We start from the raw sequence: 18,939 nt of genomic DNA on the forward strand, positions 1-18,939 counted from the left end.
TCTAAAAAGCACACCATGATTTTGATTTTACAAGACAGGATTAGCCAAGTATTCCTCTTATTCCCATTGTTCTGTGCAAATTGCTCTCTAGACTAGATAAAACTGCTGTTCTGTAATGGGTGAATTGATTTCTAGGTTAATAAGGCATACTGGAAATTATTGGTCTGGAAACTTACAAAAACAGAAAAACAGAAAAAAACTAATTCCACTAAAATAAAGACCTGATCTTGATTGTACCTTGATTTTACAGTAGATTGCAAGAAAGTAATAATGCTAATTATCTGCCCAGCTGAGGGGCCAATCAGAATGGTCAAAAAGATTTTGCAGCCCAGAAATAGGACTCCATTTCAAATAGAAAACTGGACTGCACTTGAGCTGGACCTTCCTTCAACACTAACAGGCGTAATTTGTCTACTGCACTGAAGGCAGCCATGTATAAATCAGGTGACATGTTAAACAGCTTTTTTCACCAACACATTACTGATGCTCTCCAACATCTGTACTGTGAAGCAATTCCTTTATTTTGCCTAAGTTCATGGCTAGTTATGGGCCTCATTTATAAATTAATATGAGCTTGGTTGTTTTCTTACAGATATTTTATTACAAACTAGGCAACATCAATCAGTCTTCATGATGATGATATTACCTAGTTTGTAATAAAATGTCTGTAAGAAAACAACTAAGTTTGAGGAGCATCAAAAACTTCATAGCTCAGCCCTGAGCTACAAATATCCTCTCCTATTCGTATAAATCATATTCTCCCTTTCAAAATCTAAGAAATTGGTGGAAAACCTAAGCTGATGACAAACAACAACTGTGCCTATATACTTAATAAGGCAAGATAAAATAATTTACTAACAATGATATATTAATTTGTGTTTCAAGCTGATACACATTTTCATTATGAGGGACACAGCAGCCTAGGAACCTTTTTCTATATCAATTGCATTGGGAATACATCAGTTTGATGCTTTTGTTATTGGTAAGGTTAATCTACAGTAATTTCTTATGATTTCTAACTTAAAATATAAAACTAGGAATGTTGCATGGGAAGCCAAATAGAGCTACAAACTTTATCTTTTCCTTCGGTGAGAGGACCACGCCGCAAGAAGCAATTTCTAAAGATCCTTGAAAATACATATGCAGAAGGAAATTTAGAATGTTTTTCCATAAATATCTAGCTTAGATTTGAAATGCTTAGAAACATTTCAAATCTAAGCTTGATTTGAATGTTTAGAAACTGTTTGGAATAAACCCCCATGAAACCTGAGGTCAAGATCTGGTGATTATTTTGACACGTCTGTTGTTCTTTTCTTGGCAAAGTGATTTGTCATTGACTTTTTCTAGGATATTTTTTTTCTTTCTAGGCTGCGTTACAGCCTTGAGAGTTCTTGATTGTTTCCCATCTAAGCATAACTGGAACTGGCCATCCTTAGTTTTCTCAAGAACAGCCAAAGTTGATTACGTTTTTGGTCAAATTGAGTAATCAATGACATTTAGCATGGACTACCACTTTACTAAGGGATGCAGTGGCTCAGTGGGTTAGGACGCTGAGCTTGTCGATCAGAAGGTCGGCAGTTTGGTGGGTCAAATCCTGAGTGCCGTGTAACAGAGTGAGCGCCTGTTACTCGTCCCAGCTTCTGCCAACCTAGCAGTTTGAAAGCACGTAAAAATGCAAGTAGAAAAATAGGGACCACTATGGTGGGAAGGTAACAGTGTTCTGTGCACCTTTGGCATCTAGTCATGCTGGCCACATGACCACGGAGACGTCCTCGGACAAACGCTGGCTCTTCGGCTTTGAAACGGAGATGAGCACTGGCCCCTAAAGTCAGAAACGACTAGCACGCATGTGTGGGGGAACCTTTACCTTTACTTTTTACCACTTTACTTATTCTTGTTGGTCTAGATAAAAAATGAAAAATGCATCAGCCAGTCCCAATTTCCCACTGTGTATTGAATTTTCAGAAAGGTTAGAGCTTTGGTCCAGCAGAACGTATAGCACTTAAGCCATTTTAAGCTTTACCACATCAGAACCAAGGGACGCGGTGGCTCAGTGGGTTAGGATGCTGAGCTTGTCGATCAGAAGGTCAGCTGTTTGGTGGGTCAGATCCCGAGTGCCGCATAACAGAGTGAGCACCTGTTACTCGTCCCAGCTTCTGCCAACCTAGCAGTTCGAAAGCACTTAAAAATGCAAGTAGAAAAATAAGGACCACTACGGTGGGAAGGTAACAGCATTCCGTGCGCCTTTGGCGTCTAGTCATGCCGGCCACATGACCACGGAGATGTCCTCGGACAAGCACTGGCTCTTCGGCTTTGAAACGGAGATGAGCACCGGCCCCTAGAGTCAGAAACGACTAGCACGCATGTGCGGGGGAACCTTTATCTTTACCTTACATCAGAACCAGCCAAGGAAAAGATCCAGATCAAACATTTAGGTGGGGCTATTTTGTTTCAAGATCAAAATAAAATATGTTTTCCATTTTGGGCATTTGGAATTTTCCCCCTTTGCTATTAGAATGTATACTGCCTTCCCCCCCCTCAAAGCCATGAAAAGGAGACAAGCTATTTTCTTCAATACATTCTTATTTACATGTATTTTTTTTAATTATTTGCCATATACATGTCCTTTAGTAAACTGATTAATATAATTTGGAATTATATTCTGCTTCATTTAGGCTTCAAAATGTGTCTTGTGGTTATAATAGTTTTCTAGATTGTGTAGCAATATTCCATGAAGTTTCACATATTAAGCTATATAAAATATATCTTCTTTTTTGTGTTTCTTCCCTTTGTTGAACAGCATAATTTGATACTGAACTTGTTTTATCTTTGGCTGTTATTGTTATTTATATATTAAGTCTATATTATTTAAAATTGGATTGGAGAAATTGATGGAGGATAAACTTCATAAAAGTTGCTGATCATAACAGCTATTTACTAACTGATGAATAATGTGCAGTTAAGGATCTTATGTTAAGAAGTAATAGTGGAAGATTTAAAATATTTAAAAAGAGCCAAATTGTTCTATTTCAATAACAGAAACAGAAACTGAAATAAAAAGTCTTTTCCTTTCCCTTTTTAAGTAAGCCTCTACAAACCCATCTACAGATCATGTTCTGAACAAGCAAAGCTTAATTTCTATCAAAAACATTTCAATTAACATAAAACAAGGTCAAATCTAATTATATCATGACCAATTATTCTGTTTTTATTTGATTTACTAGTCATGATCACACATGCAATATCTGAAGCACGAAAGAGGAAAACTCTCAAATATGGGTTACATTGTTTAAATATTTGTTTAAAAGTTAGCAGCTTTGTAGAAAATAAAGATGAATAAAAACTGGAACAAGAAAATAAATGTGATGTATATACTTTTATTTGAAAACATTTCACTACATTTTATTTATTTATCATATTTCTCCCTCACTTCTTTCTCCCTCCAGCGGGGACTTATTAATTTATAAGAAAAATATTCCATTATGAACAGTTTTTGATATTTTTCTAATATAGAACAAGAAAATAATATTGAATATACTGATTTTATTAAGTGTGGTTCTCTCTCTCTCTCTGGAATTTTTGTAATGTTATTTCAGTGCCACATATAATCATCAAAATAATTCTTCTATCACTGTTTCTTGAAAAACACAATGGTATAAAAAAGCTTACTGGTAAATAAAGAATTGAAGTGGAAGAGCATTTGTTGAGTGCTATCAGTTCTAGTAAACAGAACAACAAATCAACATCTAGGAAGGACATTGACAAACCAAAGTGTCTCCAGAGGAAAACAACAAAGATGATAAGGAGCCTGGAAAGAAAAATTTATGAAGAAAGGTTGGAGTGTTAGGTATATTTGGCATGGGGAAGAGAAAACTCTAAGGAGCTATGACAGCTGTCTTCAAGTATCTGAAAACATGTCCCCTACAGTGGAATTGTTCCAGAAGGCAAGAGAGGAAACTATAGGTGTAAATTACAAGGAAGCAGATTTCAGCTAGTTACCAGAGGAGGATAAAAAAAAACCCTGACAGTAATACCTGTTCAATAGTGGTGCCCTTTGCTTTGCTGAAGGTGTTTAAATAGAGCATGATGGGCATCAGTCAAGGATGCTATAGGAATCAATTCCTGCACTAGACAAGATGTTGGACCAGATGAATTTACCTAGAGTATAAAGTTTTGGTGACACGTGTTTGGATTATTTCAATGCACTCCATACGGGATTGCCTTTGAGAATGACTTAGAACAGACATGTCAAACTCACGACATCACGCGACGTCACACGACATATCATAGCTTTTTCTCCATTGCCAGCAATGGGGTGGGCACAGTTTTGGGATGATGCCCGCGGGCCGGCAGTTTGACACCCCTGACTTAGAAGCTATAATTGGTGCAGAATGCAACATCCTGGTCAATGAATCAGTATAACACCTATTCTCCATTTGCTATAGTCATAGTAGTCTTATGAGTCAAATTTGTAATCCTGGTTTTGATTTATAAAGGCCCTATACCAGGGGTGTCAAACTCAATTTCATTGAGGGCCACATCAGCATTGCGGTTGCCCTCAAGGGGCCGGGTGGGTATGGCCAGGGTGGGCGTGGCTAGACTGTGTATGGCCTACTGGGTGGGCATGGCCAGCTCTACATCGTTCGCATCAAGGGTGCCTATGGGGGCCTGGGCAGGAGTGGGACAGATCTGAGGGTCTTTGGCAGAAGGAGGGTCTCTGGGCCAGGGCCAAGGCAGTGGGGGCCGTTCCCTCACTGTTTCCAGGATGGCTTTGTGGGCCACATGAAACCACTTCGCGGGCCGGATCCGGCCCCCGGGCCTTGTGTTTGACATGTCTGCCCTATACGAATGAATGAATCTTTATTGTCAAAGTACAACTATGTATACATTGAGATTAGCTGAGCCTCCCTTTGTGCTCCCACCCCCCAACACACAGTGACTTGGCTCCAGGTTATCTTAGGAACTGCCTTGTCCAAATGCAATTTACTCTGTCCCATGTGCACATGCCGCAAGAGAACGCCCATGAGAATTTAAAGGGACATTAGCCAGAAGTAAATCCTTCTTTGTGACATCTCTATGCTATGAAACTCAACAAGAAAAAAATGAAGGTACAGAATATGCATGAGCTATTGATGTTATTGATGTGTCCTCTACCTATGTTGCCTGACATTATCTGTATTGATCAGGATAACTCTACCACTTTGCCTAAGATTATGCAATACCAAAGCAGTTTTCTTCAGTTAAGGTTCTGTAATAATATGAGGGAATGACCTTGGGAGACAAGGCAAAGAGATCCATCCAAGGCAGTGTCACTGCACGTTTTTTTTTTGTTCGTCAGAAAGTTCATTTCTAACTGTACATTTCCCCTGTTCTCTGCACCTGTTGTGATAACTTATCTGGTAACCATAGTGAATCCCATATGACTAGCTATGTTATGGTTTCAGTCTGTTTATTGCGCATGTCTAGAGAAAGTTCTGAGTTGTTATCTGTATTGTTTTTTTTCTTTGCTGTTACTGACTGTTACATTAGGATGTAGTGAGCTAGCTCTGTATAATATATATTTAGTTTTATATTTTTGTAAGTAAAAGGTATTTAGTAAGATTATGCGTCGTGTTTTTATTGCCTTCCTGCAAGCATATCATGCATTCTCTGAAGCACGGTCCGTCGCCCTCTACAAAGGTGATTTTTACCTTGACATTTTGGTAGCAGAGGATGGTTTGATTTATGTTTTTGGAGATGCATGTTTCTGCGGCTGTTATCAGTTAGTTAGTGCTAGTGAGGCAGCGGTGATTAACTGCTGAAACATGTCAGGAAGGAAGCCACGGCTGAAAAGGAGTCTTTCTGTGGGCCAGCTCCCTTCAACTTTAAGAACTCCGATAGCTTCGGCCACACGCCTTGGAGAAGACGCACCTGCTCCTGTCTACGATGCAAGGTCAGTCACTCCTTTTTCTACTTTTCCAAGCTCCCTGGCAGCTGTTTTTGAAAATGTTCACACTCCAGGGGCTCAAGATGAATTTCAAAGGCTTGGAGCGAAACCTAAAGTTCAGCCGAAGAAAATTCCTTCTGCTCCCTCAAGCCCCAAGCAAACTATGCGAGATAGGTCTATGCAAGGCTACTGTGAACAAATTGGGGTTTTTGAAAGGCGTTTGCAGCAGGCAAAGAAATATGTGTCAATGGTTCAGCAATATGAGAGGAATTATGAGCATGAACCGGCCATATTGCCACACCCACAAGGAGAAGCCATATTGCCTCCTTCTTCCCCAAAGCCAAAGTCACGCCCATCATTGAGTGTCATGCAAGACGAATGGGAACCGGAGGCTCCTATGTCACATGATTATGGGCTGTCCCAAAGGACATACAGAGCCACAGTGATGCCTGAAGCAAATGTTATAGCACCATCTACTGGTGAAGCTGCATTAAGACATGAATTGGAGCTCTCACTCTCGCAATTGTCTATGGAGGAGTCTTTGCTCAGAGATACAAGATTTCTGCCATTATCTGAGGCTCCAGCCCCTGATGGTGCTAGGATTCCTGTTACTGTTGCTTCTCCTGTTAATATTGCTTCTATGCAAGCCCCTCTACCTGGCAGAACACAGCCATATTTAACCCACATGCAATTGCCACCGGGTTCTTATATGCGAAGGCCAGTGTCATCTGCAGGTTATGCTAATGCACCAGCCCCAGCGCCAGCGCCTCCTGCTGGCCAGGGTAGAATAGCAGCTCAAAGACAATCACAGCCAGCACCAAGACTACCGGCAGCTTCAATGCAACTGCCGCATGTCCAGGCACAGACGCCACTGGTGCCCCCTGCAGGTTATGGTCGGATTGCACAACCTGCACAGCCAGTACCTCAATTGTATATTCCTCATCAAACACCTTCCATTGTACCACTGGCTGGTGACTCAAAATTAAAGAAGTCAGGACAGAATTACAGGGCATGGGTCAGTGAAGTTGGACTTTTGTTACGCAGAGAAGGTACTCACATGATGGTGTTTAATCCTCCTGCCCAGCCATGGACTCCTGACATATGGGACTTGGATAATAGAGCATGCACAACATTATTGATGTCAATGGACATTGAATTGCAGCTCACGTTTTCACAAGATGCAACTGCCCAACAAATTTGGACTCAGTTAGAGACATGTTATCGGCCTACATCAATTGAGTCTACATGTTTGCTTTTGTCTGAGTTCCATGGTTCCAGATTAAAATCTGGTGAACATATTGGAGCACATTTGACTAAAATGAAAGGTATTAGAATAGAACTGGGTGAAAAAGGCTATCCTATTGATGATTTTCAAATGATCAGCATTATCATCAATTCTTTGAATCATGAGTGGAAAGATGCTATTTCCAAGATTAATCAAGTGCCTATTGCTCAACGCACAGTGGATCATGTATGCAGAATTTTAGCCAAAGAAGAGGCACTTATGCAAGCTGCGCCACATTTAAGGGAACCACCTGCATCAAGAGCTTCAGCGAGGCGTGCCTTCCGTGCAAGGACCTACGTTCCAAGGATGCCAAGATGCTACATCTGCAATCGTGTGGGACATGCCACCCGGGATTGTCCCCAACGAGTTCCAGCGCCCGTCACGTACCAGCCCAGAGGAACAGATTCCAGAGGAGGCAGAGGTAGAGGCGGACGACAAGGTCGTGGTCGTGGTTCCAGGCGTGATCCACAAGCTCCACTTGTCACATTGGTTGTGACCAACGATCCACAGCCTCAACCAGAGTACGACAGACGACTTCTTTGGACTTTGGACAGTGGAGCAGCATTACATGTTACCTACAGAAAAGAGCTTTACACTGAGATGCACGAGCCTGAACCTGAACTTCGTGAACTTTACTCTTTTTCCAATCATCCTGTTCAGGTCATGGGAAAAGGAACTGTCTACATTGAAGAGCTTGATGCTCTCATTCCAAATGTTTACTATGTTCCGTCTGCCAGTAGTAATTTGCTTAGTCAGAGTCATTTGTCTAGGTTTTCTCATTTTCAGGTCCACCATCTTGAAAAAGCAAGTTATATAGTCAAAGACGGAGATATTGTTGCTGAAACCGTGTTGATTGGTGGTGTTTATTACTTAAAACCAAAGTCTAAGCAGCAAGAGCAGGCAAGTATACACGTTCCAAAAAGCACAGGCCCAGAGAGAGACGTCCCAGAGAGAGATCCTGTTGCTACTCCAAAGGTTCCTAATAATGATAAAAATACAAAAAAGACACAGGTTGCTCACAGCAAGCCTGGGGTTCCTAATAAAAATGCTAATGTTGAGAATTCACTAACAGGTAAACCTTTGCATTCCAGGTGTATCCATAAGTGGCACAGAAGATTGGGTCATGCCAGTTTCCGTGTTCTGAAGAAGATGCCAGAGTTCGCAAGAGGTTTGGATCTAAAGGGGTGTAAGGTGTTCTTGGACTGTGCTGTCTGCAAGAAAGCCAAATCCAAAGCAGCAGCAATTCCAAAACGCGCTACACGCCTGTCAACACGCATTTTTGATTTGGTACACACTGACATAGTTGGTCCTTTTGCACCAACACTTGGTGGTAAAAGATATTTCTTGACAATCGTTGACAATTATTCTAGATATGGATATGTCTATCCTATGAAAGAAAAATCAGAGACCTTTCAGATCTTTAAAGACTTTGCTAGTCTTGTCTATACCCAATTCGAGGTCAACATTGCCAGAATCCAGAGTGATCGCGGTGCTGAATTCATGTCTCAGAGTTTCCAGGACTGGATGCGTGAGAATGGGATAGTACATCAGACATCTGCTCCTTATACTCCAGCTGAAAATGGGGTGGCGGAACGCAGAAATGGGGTTTTGCAAACCATGATGCGTTGCCTCCTTGAAGATGCTAACCTCAGTCTTCCATACTGGGGTGAAGCTATCAAATATGCTAACCATATCATCAACCGTACTTGGAGTAGTGTGATAAATCAGACCCCTTATTTCATGTTGTATGGACACAAGCCTGATCTCTCACATCTCCATATTTTTGGTTCATATGCTATGGTGAATATTCCATTAGCCCAAAGAAAGAAAGGGGGTCCTGCAGCAAAAAGGATGAGATTTATGGGCATTGATGATAATTCAAAATGGAGCAAATACATTGACTCTCATCATGTTATTGTGGTTTCACAATCTGCTACTTTTGAGGAAGATGCTGACTGGTCCAGGATTCATTCTAACGATCCTGGAGTTTATTTTCCTAGAGACGATGTTGCTGATGCCACGCAACCTGATGATCAAGATGCACAGGATAATGTTCCTTCCACGAGTTCTTCTCAACCTACTGTTCCGTCTTCGCAAGCCGCTGATGTTGCTGCTGGCGACGATGAAGACGAGGACGACACGGAAGAAGAATGGACGGTTGGCCCGAGACGTTCCAAGAGGTCCACAAAGGGAATCCCTCCAAAACGGTATTCGTGGCAAGTAACAAAAACACCTGTACCTTTGATTTGTAATGTTACACTTCCACCTGAGAAGTTCACACAGATTAAACATCTTCCTGAATCAGAACAAGATAAATGGTTTGAGGCAATGCAGGCTGAAATGGACAGTCTAAAGAAACTTCAAGTGTTTACGCCTGCAAGCCCTCCAGCAAACAAGAAAGTTATTGGTACTCGATGGGTCTACAGGATCAAAAAGAAGCCGAATGGTGAGTCGTTGTACAAGGCCAGACTCGTAGCCCAGGGTTTCGCTCAACGTTATCCTGAGGACTATACAAATACATACTCACCCACGGTGCGAACTGAAAGTGTGAAAATTGCTTTAGCCACTGCAACTATCCTTGGCCTGGAAGTTTTCCAGTTCGACGTTGAAACGGCTTATCTACACGCTGATCTTGATGAAGAAATTTACGTCAAAGGTCCTCCAGGTTTCCGACAGCAAGAAGGGGATACCTGGTTTCTACACAAAAGTCTTTATGGTCTGAAACAGTCTGGTTTAATGTGGTACTTATGTCTTTCTGACAAACTAAATTCAATGGGCTTTATTAAGTCCGAAACAGATGAATGCGTGTTTACTAAAAGATCCGGTAATAGGTATGAGATAATTCTTGTTTATGTCGATGATATTGTTTATATTGGTCCAAATAAGCAGATGAGTGAGGTTTTTGCTAAAGCTTTACAAAAGTTTTTCACGTTGAAGTCTTTAGGGTGTATTCACACTTATTTAGGTGTTCAAATTGCCAAAACTCAGAAGGGGTTTAGTCTCACACAAGAAGAGAAGATTGAACAACTGTTACATCACTGTAACATGGAGGACGCTAAGCCTGTGAGTATACCCATGCAAACTGATTTTCACATTTTGGCACATGAACCAAGTCCTGAGTTCGAAGATCAAACACTATATCGCTCAGTCATTGGGTCGCTGCTGTATATTAGTAGTTGGACTAGACCCGACATTGCGCTTAGTGTTAATCTTTTATCACGACATGTAGGCAAGGCAAAACAGTTTCATTGGACATGTGTTAAAAAGTTATTGAGGTATCTAAAACACACCAAAGACATGAAGTTGTTGTTGGAACCCACACATACTGACTATGCAGAGTTATGTTGTTTTGCAGATTCAGATTGGGCGAGTGATAAGAAGTCACGGAAAAGTACATCAGGTTACATGATGTTTTTAAATGGATGTCCTGTTTACTGGCATGTGCGTAAACAGAATTTTGTTTCTTGTTCCTCTACAGAAGCTGAGTATGCTTGTGTGTCTGATGCATGCAATTCTTTAACCTGGTTTGATGCTTTAATCACAGATATCTGGACACATCCGATTCGACCAATCACAGTGATGGAAGATAATGAATCTGTGGTTTATATTTCTGAAACACGTTTTACAGGTTCAAGGTCCAGACACATTGACATCCGATATCAAAACATAAGGCAACTGGTTAAACAAGGTTTTGTGTCATTACAGTATGTGCCTACACGTGATCAAATTGCTGACATGCTGAACAAACCACTTCCTACAGCCCAGCATGAGTATCTGCGTGAGAAGATGTGCCTTACGTGAGTCTTCACTTTGCTGACGAAAGAAGGGGAATGTCACTGCACGTTTTTTTTTTTGTTCGTCAGAAAGTTCATTTCTAACTGTACATTTCCCCTGTTCTCTGCACCTGTTGTGATAACTTATCTGGTAACCATAGTGAATCCCATATGACTAGCTATGTTATGGTTTCAGTCTGTTTATTGCGCATGTCTAGAGAAAGTTCTGAGTTGTTATCTGTATTGTTTTTTTTCTTTGCTGTTACTGACTGTTACGTTAGGATGTAGTGAGCTAGCTCTGTATAATATATATTTAGTTTTATATTTTTGTAAGTAAAAGGTATTTAGTAAGATTATGCGTCGTGTTTTTATTGCCTTCCTGCAAGCATATCATGCATTCTCTGAAGCACGGTCCGTCGCCCTCTACAAAGGTGATTTTTACCTTGACAGGCAGGGGTAGGCAACCTCGGCTCTTTTATGACTCATGGACTTCAATGCCCAGCTATGCTGACTCAGGAATTCTGGGAGAGAATTCTCGTAAGAGACTCCTCCTAGTTTGGGGGCTATAAATAGGATGAGGTGGAGGGAAGCACTTTCAGACAAGGTTCTGTAAATGTTGTCTTACAATAAAATAGAATTAACTCATCTGGTCATCACTGGTTAATAAAAGCATTCTACAAAGCAAGCCTCCCCATGCCCTCCTGCCCCCTGCTGCATATTCTGTGGTTTCATTTCATTTCTAGTTTGATTTCTGGGTGTAATCTTTGGACTAGCTATCTGCTGAGTTAAGGCCTGCTTCTAGATTTTATAGATAAAAAACTGCATTGGAATAAATGGGAGATTCTATGAAGATCACACTTTCATGCCATTTGCGATCTCTGTAAAGAAAGAAAGACAACAAGTATTCTGGAAGCCTTCATAGCTATACTTGTCTTTTCCCCTCACCCCACAGGATAATTAACTCCAACTGCTCTGAGGCACAGTAGGTGACCATCATAGAAAGGTTGTCAGCTAGTATCTGTGCCTATAGTGTATGGCCATCAGCCATTCTTTAAAAACAATATAGACACTACTTTGCCTTTTAAAAATATAATTTATTGTACATTTACTGTATTTATGGGTTTGGTTGACTGTTATCCTGAAAGACCTGAGACCACCAAAACAAAATCTTTTTCTGTTAACATCTTCATTTTAGTCTTAAATAAATTAAATATTTTTGCCATAAGTGCAGCACTTACTAAGGCACAAACGATTCTATTAAAATACAAATGTATGACAAAGATAGGAGGTTGGACTTCAAATAATAGGACAATTATTGCCATAATTCCCATAGCTATTATAAAGTCTAGTTGATAAAAGGGAATTTCTTGCACTAGGACATGCACACCTACAAATTATTAATGTAACAATCACTCCTATGATTCTTGTCAATATGTCCTCATTAAAAACAATTAAAATCCTTGTATTTTTTTCCCATAAGAATCTTATACTTATGGCAGAGCACTTAAGAACTGATGCTTTGAATGGATTCTTTTACTGCTAAGAATAGGTAATTATACATTTTCCAATTTTATGTGGATTTATTTATTCAATTTCTATGGCTGCCCTTCTCAAACAAGTGACCCTGAGCAGTGAATAATGATGAAATCAAAACCAAACACCAGCACAATGCAAAAAATAATATATATATAAAATAGCCAAGAAAAATCATAAGTATATATTTTAATATTTATTTATTGTTAATTTATTTTTTGCCAATTGTTGTATTACAAATAATTTATTGATTTATTGCCAATAATATTGCTACCACTCATTCATAGGACAGAAAAATGAGGCCTGGTAGTCTGGAGGTCCTACAAACATGGTGCAGAGAGAATATTCATTGGACAATCATGATAATGTACCAAATATACATTTTTCTTTTCTTCCTTAAGTAAAGACAATTATATTCTCTTAATAGAGGAGGAAGAGAGGGAGGGAGGGAGGGAGGGAGGAACTTCATTTTACTTAGCAAAGTTAGTATATTGCAGAATACTGTGAGGCTTCAGTAGTCAGTGGCAGGAAAGAGAGAAAGCAAGTATTGAAGAATAATAATCACTACTATGAAAAGGAGGAAATTTAGAAGAAACTAAATGTGTGTCATCAGAAGAAAAGAAGAGATGTGGAAAGGTAGTATGACAACTCTGTTTAAATCTGAAACAATAATCTTACTCAAAGGATGATGTTAGAGTGAAAGATCATAAGTTTGCCATTTGTGAATGGAAGCAATAGCTTAGTACAGTGATGGTGAACCTTTTAGAGACCGAGTGCCCAAACTGCAACCCAAAACCCACTTTTGTATCGTCGGGTGCTGGGTGGATGTGGCCAATTGGGTGGGCGTGGCCCATTGGGTGGGCGTGGCTGCAGTGGTAACAGCAGACTGGGTGGGACTAAAAAGTTCAATCAATCAGTTCCAACTTTGCAAGATCTTTTTTTTTCCTGCGACAAGTTGAAATTGATTGATTGATTGATTGATTGATTGAACCTTTTTTTTCTTTTTGCAAATGGTGGCGGAGGCCTAAACCCAGCTGAAGACCTAGGACTGGGGTGATGGTGTGCGTGCCCACAGACAGGGCTCTGCGTGCCACATGTGGAATGCGTGCCATAGGTTTGCCACCACGGGCTTAGTAGAATGATGGGGTGTCTCCCTCTGGAATTCTCCAACAAATCATTATATAAGATAGCTTGCAAACCCATCCTCAGTTCACTGTAATAAGTGACTGGTGATCAATATATGCACCCCTTTTGGTATTTATTTAATGCAACTTCAAAAAGTGAAGATACTGCACTATTGTATAGTCTAGTCTCTCAGCACACAATATGAAAGCATCAGTTTCCACTTGCAGAGAACCTCAAACCCAGATCTTTCAGAGGTAAAAGAATAAACTGCTAAGGGGACAGTTGCTGTGTAAGCAGTTCCAGAGATCTGAACATTTAGTGGGGTGATTTATTACTAATTCTGCTTAATATAGGACTAATACTGAAAATTAATGTTTGAAAGAAAAAAAATATAAAGACATTTTATTGTCAACTTAAAAAAATAAAATGACACATTTAATTTACAAGTGTAGTGGCTTGATTACTTACAAATATATTATCTGAAAATGTAATTGTGTTGCCAAATAATCAATTATTTAAGTGGTCAAATGAAAAACTAATTTGATTAGAATTAATGTAAGTAATATTTCCACTATGAGTTTCCCTGAGTGTTTCACAGATGGCTGTTTCCATCCAAGATCTTTAAAATGTGTTAATTTTATTGGTTCTTTTTTTTAAATACAAGTTTTATTGATTTTTTAGTTTTACATCAAGGTATTTATGAAACAATACATTGGGTTGGGTAGTTAAAAGTAAACAATAGTAAATAACAAAGTCATTTGTAGATAGGTCAAGTTACATCAACAAGAATTCCCTCTCCAATTCCCTTAGTTATAATAGCATAGTCAAATTAATCAAATTAATACATTTCTAATTATAACACAATCAATTAGAACAATTTTCAATATATTTTCACATATACATATCCATGTCCTGTTTTTACATTTTACCTAATTGGAATAAGATATTCCGAACTAGCCTATAATATATAAAAGAAAACTTTCGGGTAGCCCACATTCCCCCATTTCATTGTATAGTAATTATCCTGTTTAAAGTACATAAATTGTTCATTTCAGTGCATTCTTATGTTATACAAATTTATTCTATTTAACATCTTAATAATTCATTAATTATTGAGAAAATATCTTTTATTGTATCCTTCCAAATTCTGTAATATAAGTCAATTCTAATAGCTAACTTACCTTTCCTTTAAAGGTCTAAAAGTTAAGTATAAAATCAATGTGTATCTTTTAAAGATTCCCCTTAGCCCATTAAGAATTTTTTTTAGCTCCATCATTACAACAAATATATTCTATTTAACATCTTAGTAGTTCATCCATTTTTAGAATAATATCTTTTATTATATCATTGCAAATTCTATAATATAATTAAAAGTTATGTTCTGATAGCTAATCTATTTCATTATATAGTAATTATCATATCTAAAATACATATGCTATTTGATATCCTTACAATTCATCTATAGTTAAGAAAGTATGTTTTATTATTTGTAGCTAATTATCATTTGCTTAAAAATCTAGATCCTAAATATAGACTCAGTTTATATCTTTTAACAGTTGAGAGAAAAATTTAAGCTTTATTATTGCAAGTCCTAACACTTACAACTGAAAAAGAGGAAAAAATCATTGAAATCTAATTCTAACTTTCTTTTTGTGACAGGCAGGCTTCCATATCATTGCCTTTAGCTTCTCAAATGTGTCTCCCTTTCTTCCTACACATGTTGTTTGAACAGGGAGACCATCCAGTTATCAATTTTTCATAGAGAGTGACCCCTTTGTAGTCATTAAATTTTCGTTCCAGTAAATCCAATCTCCATGTTTGCCATAGTGCAGTTGTTCTTAGTTCATCCTGGTCTTCTTCTTCTTTCAGATCCTTCTGGCTTAGGTAAGAGGTCATGTCTAGAGTTGTAATTATTGTTTGGTTGGTTGAAGTCTTGGTGTACTGTATTTGAAGGCCTTTGGCATCCTCCATCTTAGTATTGCTTTCTTCAGTTTCTGTTGCTTGTTGGATTGTAGGTTTTATGGTTGAAATCAAAGTTTGGGCTTCAAGGCTCTCAGTAGATTGTACTTGTTGTACTTTAAAGTCCCCTGTTTTGTTGTTAAATTCCTTATCCTCTGTTCATTTTTGGATTGTCAATTCATCAGTTGAAGTAAGAGTCTCATTTGGTGAGTTTGTGCTATCAGATTTGTCTTTAAGTCTGGCTTTTATTTCTGCAGTCATTGCCAAAATTGTATCAAGTATGAGTTTATAGTCAAGTGGTGGGATATATTCTTCCATTTCTTTAATATTTTTATAGATAGGTCTTTAGTTTAGGCTATTTTAATAAAAGTCAATAAATGTCCACCTCCACTATTCCTAAAGGTTGTTTTCAGTGCCAGGTGTTCCCAATTTTTATCTTTAAAGATAATGTCAAGGACAAATATGTTAGAGCCAGGTCTCAGAGTAAAAAACAGGTTTACTTGCTATACCAGGTTTTGCCACAAGATGTCCTCAATAGCATATACAATACTTTTGCAGAGTAATATAATATGTCTTTTATCCAATTAATTCATTTTTAGTAGTAAATAGGGTAGTAGGTCCCTGTAAAAATAGACAATAAAAACTTTTTAGTGGCCCCAAAATTTCAGAGGTATAGATAGAGTTGCTTAGATATTTAGCTTAGTCATTTGATTTCTTTTGAGGCTTTAAGTTTGTAAATCCCCAAGTAAGCAGTCACCGAATTTTCAAGAAGGAGGGAAAAGATTTTCAAGAAAGTCCCACAGGAAAGTAATTAGGGAAATAAGAAGAGTAAGGTCTCACCCAAATCCTCCAGATTGCTTCGTTGTGCTTGATAGTGATTTTGGCTTTTGGCAGGGAATGGCTTAGTAATCGGCCATGTTAATGGCCGATCTCTTCTTCTTCAGGCCAGAGGAGTAACTCCAAATCAAATGGAGGGCCAATGCCCTTCTGCGATCGCAAAGACATAGCCTCCTCACAGTGGTTGCCCCTCCAGGGTGACTTTTAATCCTTTGCAGAGTCCTCCGAGGAAGAAAGACTGGACAGCGGGGAGAGAGCTTCTCCTAGAACGTCCGCCAGCACCACGCATGCAAACCAGGAGCCAATTTTATTGGTTCTAAGTAATTGTCTTTCAAGTTGGTTTCAGCTTATGGTATCTTCACAGACACATTATATAATATCTTGGGCAATAATGTGGAAGTAGGTGGTCATTGTCTTTTCCCATGCTGTTTTTAACTTTTAACTAGATTATAGTCTTGATATTTCCTGAAGATTACTCTTCAGACTAATAACCAAGGTTTCTCTCTTTTTAGCTTTCAAGCCAGGACAAAGTCAGCCAGATGCAGCCATACTTTGAAACAGATTTATTGTCCTGGATTATTTTACTAGGTCCTCTTCAGTTTAATTTTTTGGTATTGTTTCAGGTCTGTTATAAGGTGGATATTTTATTTATGTTCAGAAATCTGTGCTTGTATGTTCTATATTGGGATAATTAGCAAAAGAATTTTAAATTACTAATATAATAAATTGTGAATGTGGAAATATATGACTAGGTGTGAAACTATGCCCAGTATATCCGAAGAAAAGTTATTATATCCTTTAAGACATATAAAAATTGTAACCAAACATAGAAAAAATCATTAAAGACGCTGTTTACAGTATTGGGGGTGTTTTAGCTTATTTTAAAATGTCAGGTCTGGAAGGGAACATGATTGAGATGTATAACATTATATATGTTGTAGTAAGTTCAGAAAAGAAAAACATAATTTCTTTTCAAATCCAACATCAACAAAATTCATTGCTGAAGAGCAATACTGTGTAGTGACCAAATTCAACATCATGCTAATTCATGATGTACACATTAAGTACTATTACTATTAATTACTATTAATTAATTACTATTCATGCATGCATAAACACAACCATCTTATTTTCTATTATTTGCTTGGTTCTTTTACCTGGGAAGGGACGCGGTGGCTCAGTGGGTTAGGACACTGAGCTTATCAATCAGAAGTTTGGCGGGTCGAATCCTGAGTGCCGTGTAACAGAGTGAGCGCCTGTTACTTGTCCCAGCTTCTGCCAACCTAGCAGTTCGAAAGCATGTAAAAATGCAAGTAGAAAAATAGGGACCACTATGGTGGGAAGGTAACAGCGTTCCGTGCGCCTTTGGCATCCAGTCATGCCGGCCACATGACCACGGAGATGTCCTCAGACAAATGCTGGCTCTTTGGTTTTGAAACGGAGATGAGCACCGGCCCCTAGAATTGGAAATGACTAGCACGCATGTGCGGGGGAACCTTTACCTTTACCTGGGATGGAGGATTATTATTTTTTATTTTTTAAAACAAGTTTTATTGATTTTTTTAATATTTACATATACATGTGTTTGTGAAACAATATGGTGGTTGGGTAGTTAAAATAAGAAATAACCAGTTGTAAATAGTTCAGGTTACATCAACAGAGATGCCCTGTCTACTTCCCTTAGTTATTACATAGTCAAAATAGGCAAGTTAGTACATTTCTAGTTGTAACCTAGTCAATCAACAAAACTTAAAATATATTTTCAGTAATACATATCGATATCCTGTTTTTAAAATTTTATCTAATTGCAATAGGATAGTCTAGAGTGGCCTATAGTATATAGGAAAAAGCTTAATTTTAGGGTAACCCAGAATTCCCTATTTCAATAAAGAATAATTCTTTTGTCTACAAAACTTATATTGTTCATTACAAAGCATTCTTATGTTTTACCATTAAAGTCTGATTTTCATCAGTTATTAGAAATCACCAGTTATTAGAAATATGTTTTTTGCCTTAACCATTCAACAATTATTAAAATACTATCTTTTATATATAGGATTCTAGATTCTATACTACGGTTCAAAAGTAACCACTGAATATTCTATGAGTCATCTTGACCGTACATCAATTATTAAAATACTATCTTTTGATATGTCATTCCAGGTTCTAAAATATAGTTCGGAGTTATATTCTAAAAGCTTACATTTGTTTTCCTTTACAGATCTAAAAGCTAAATGTAAAATCAGTTATATTTTTTAGGGATTCCCCTTAATCCATAAAAAAAGACTCAGCTTTAACTGCTGTGGAAGAAATAAAGAATTGTATCACAAAGTGCAGAGAGTAGAGTTTGTAAAGTCAATATGTTACAGTTCTCCAGATTTGTCTAGCTTACTTCTGCCCATTATACTGTATATTTATATCCATAATCAATTAATATACATTTAGTTCTGTATTAAGCTTGTGGTTATCTCAAAAAATTAAAAACAGAGAAAGGAAAAATA

This window comes from Vipera berus (assembly GCF_964194415.1).
Source record: "Vipera berus genome assembly, chromosome: 6".
Classification (NCBI taxonomy): Eukaryota; Metazoa; Chordata; class Lepidosauria; order Squamata; family Viperidae; genus Vipera; species Vipera berus.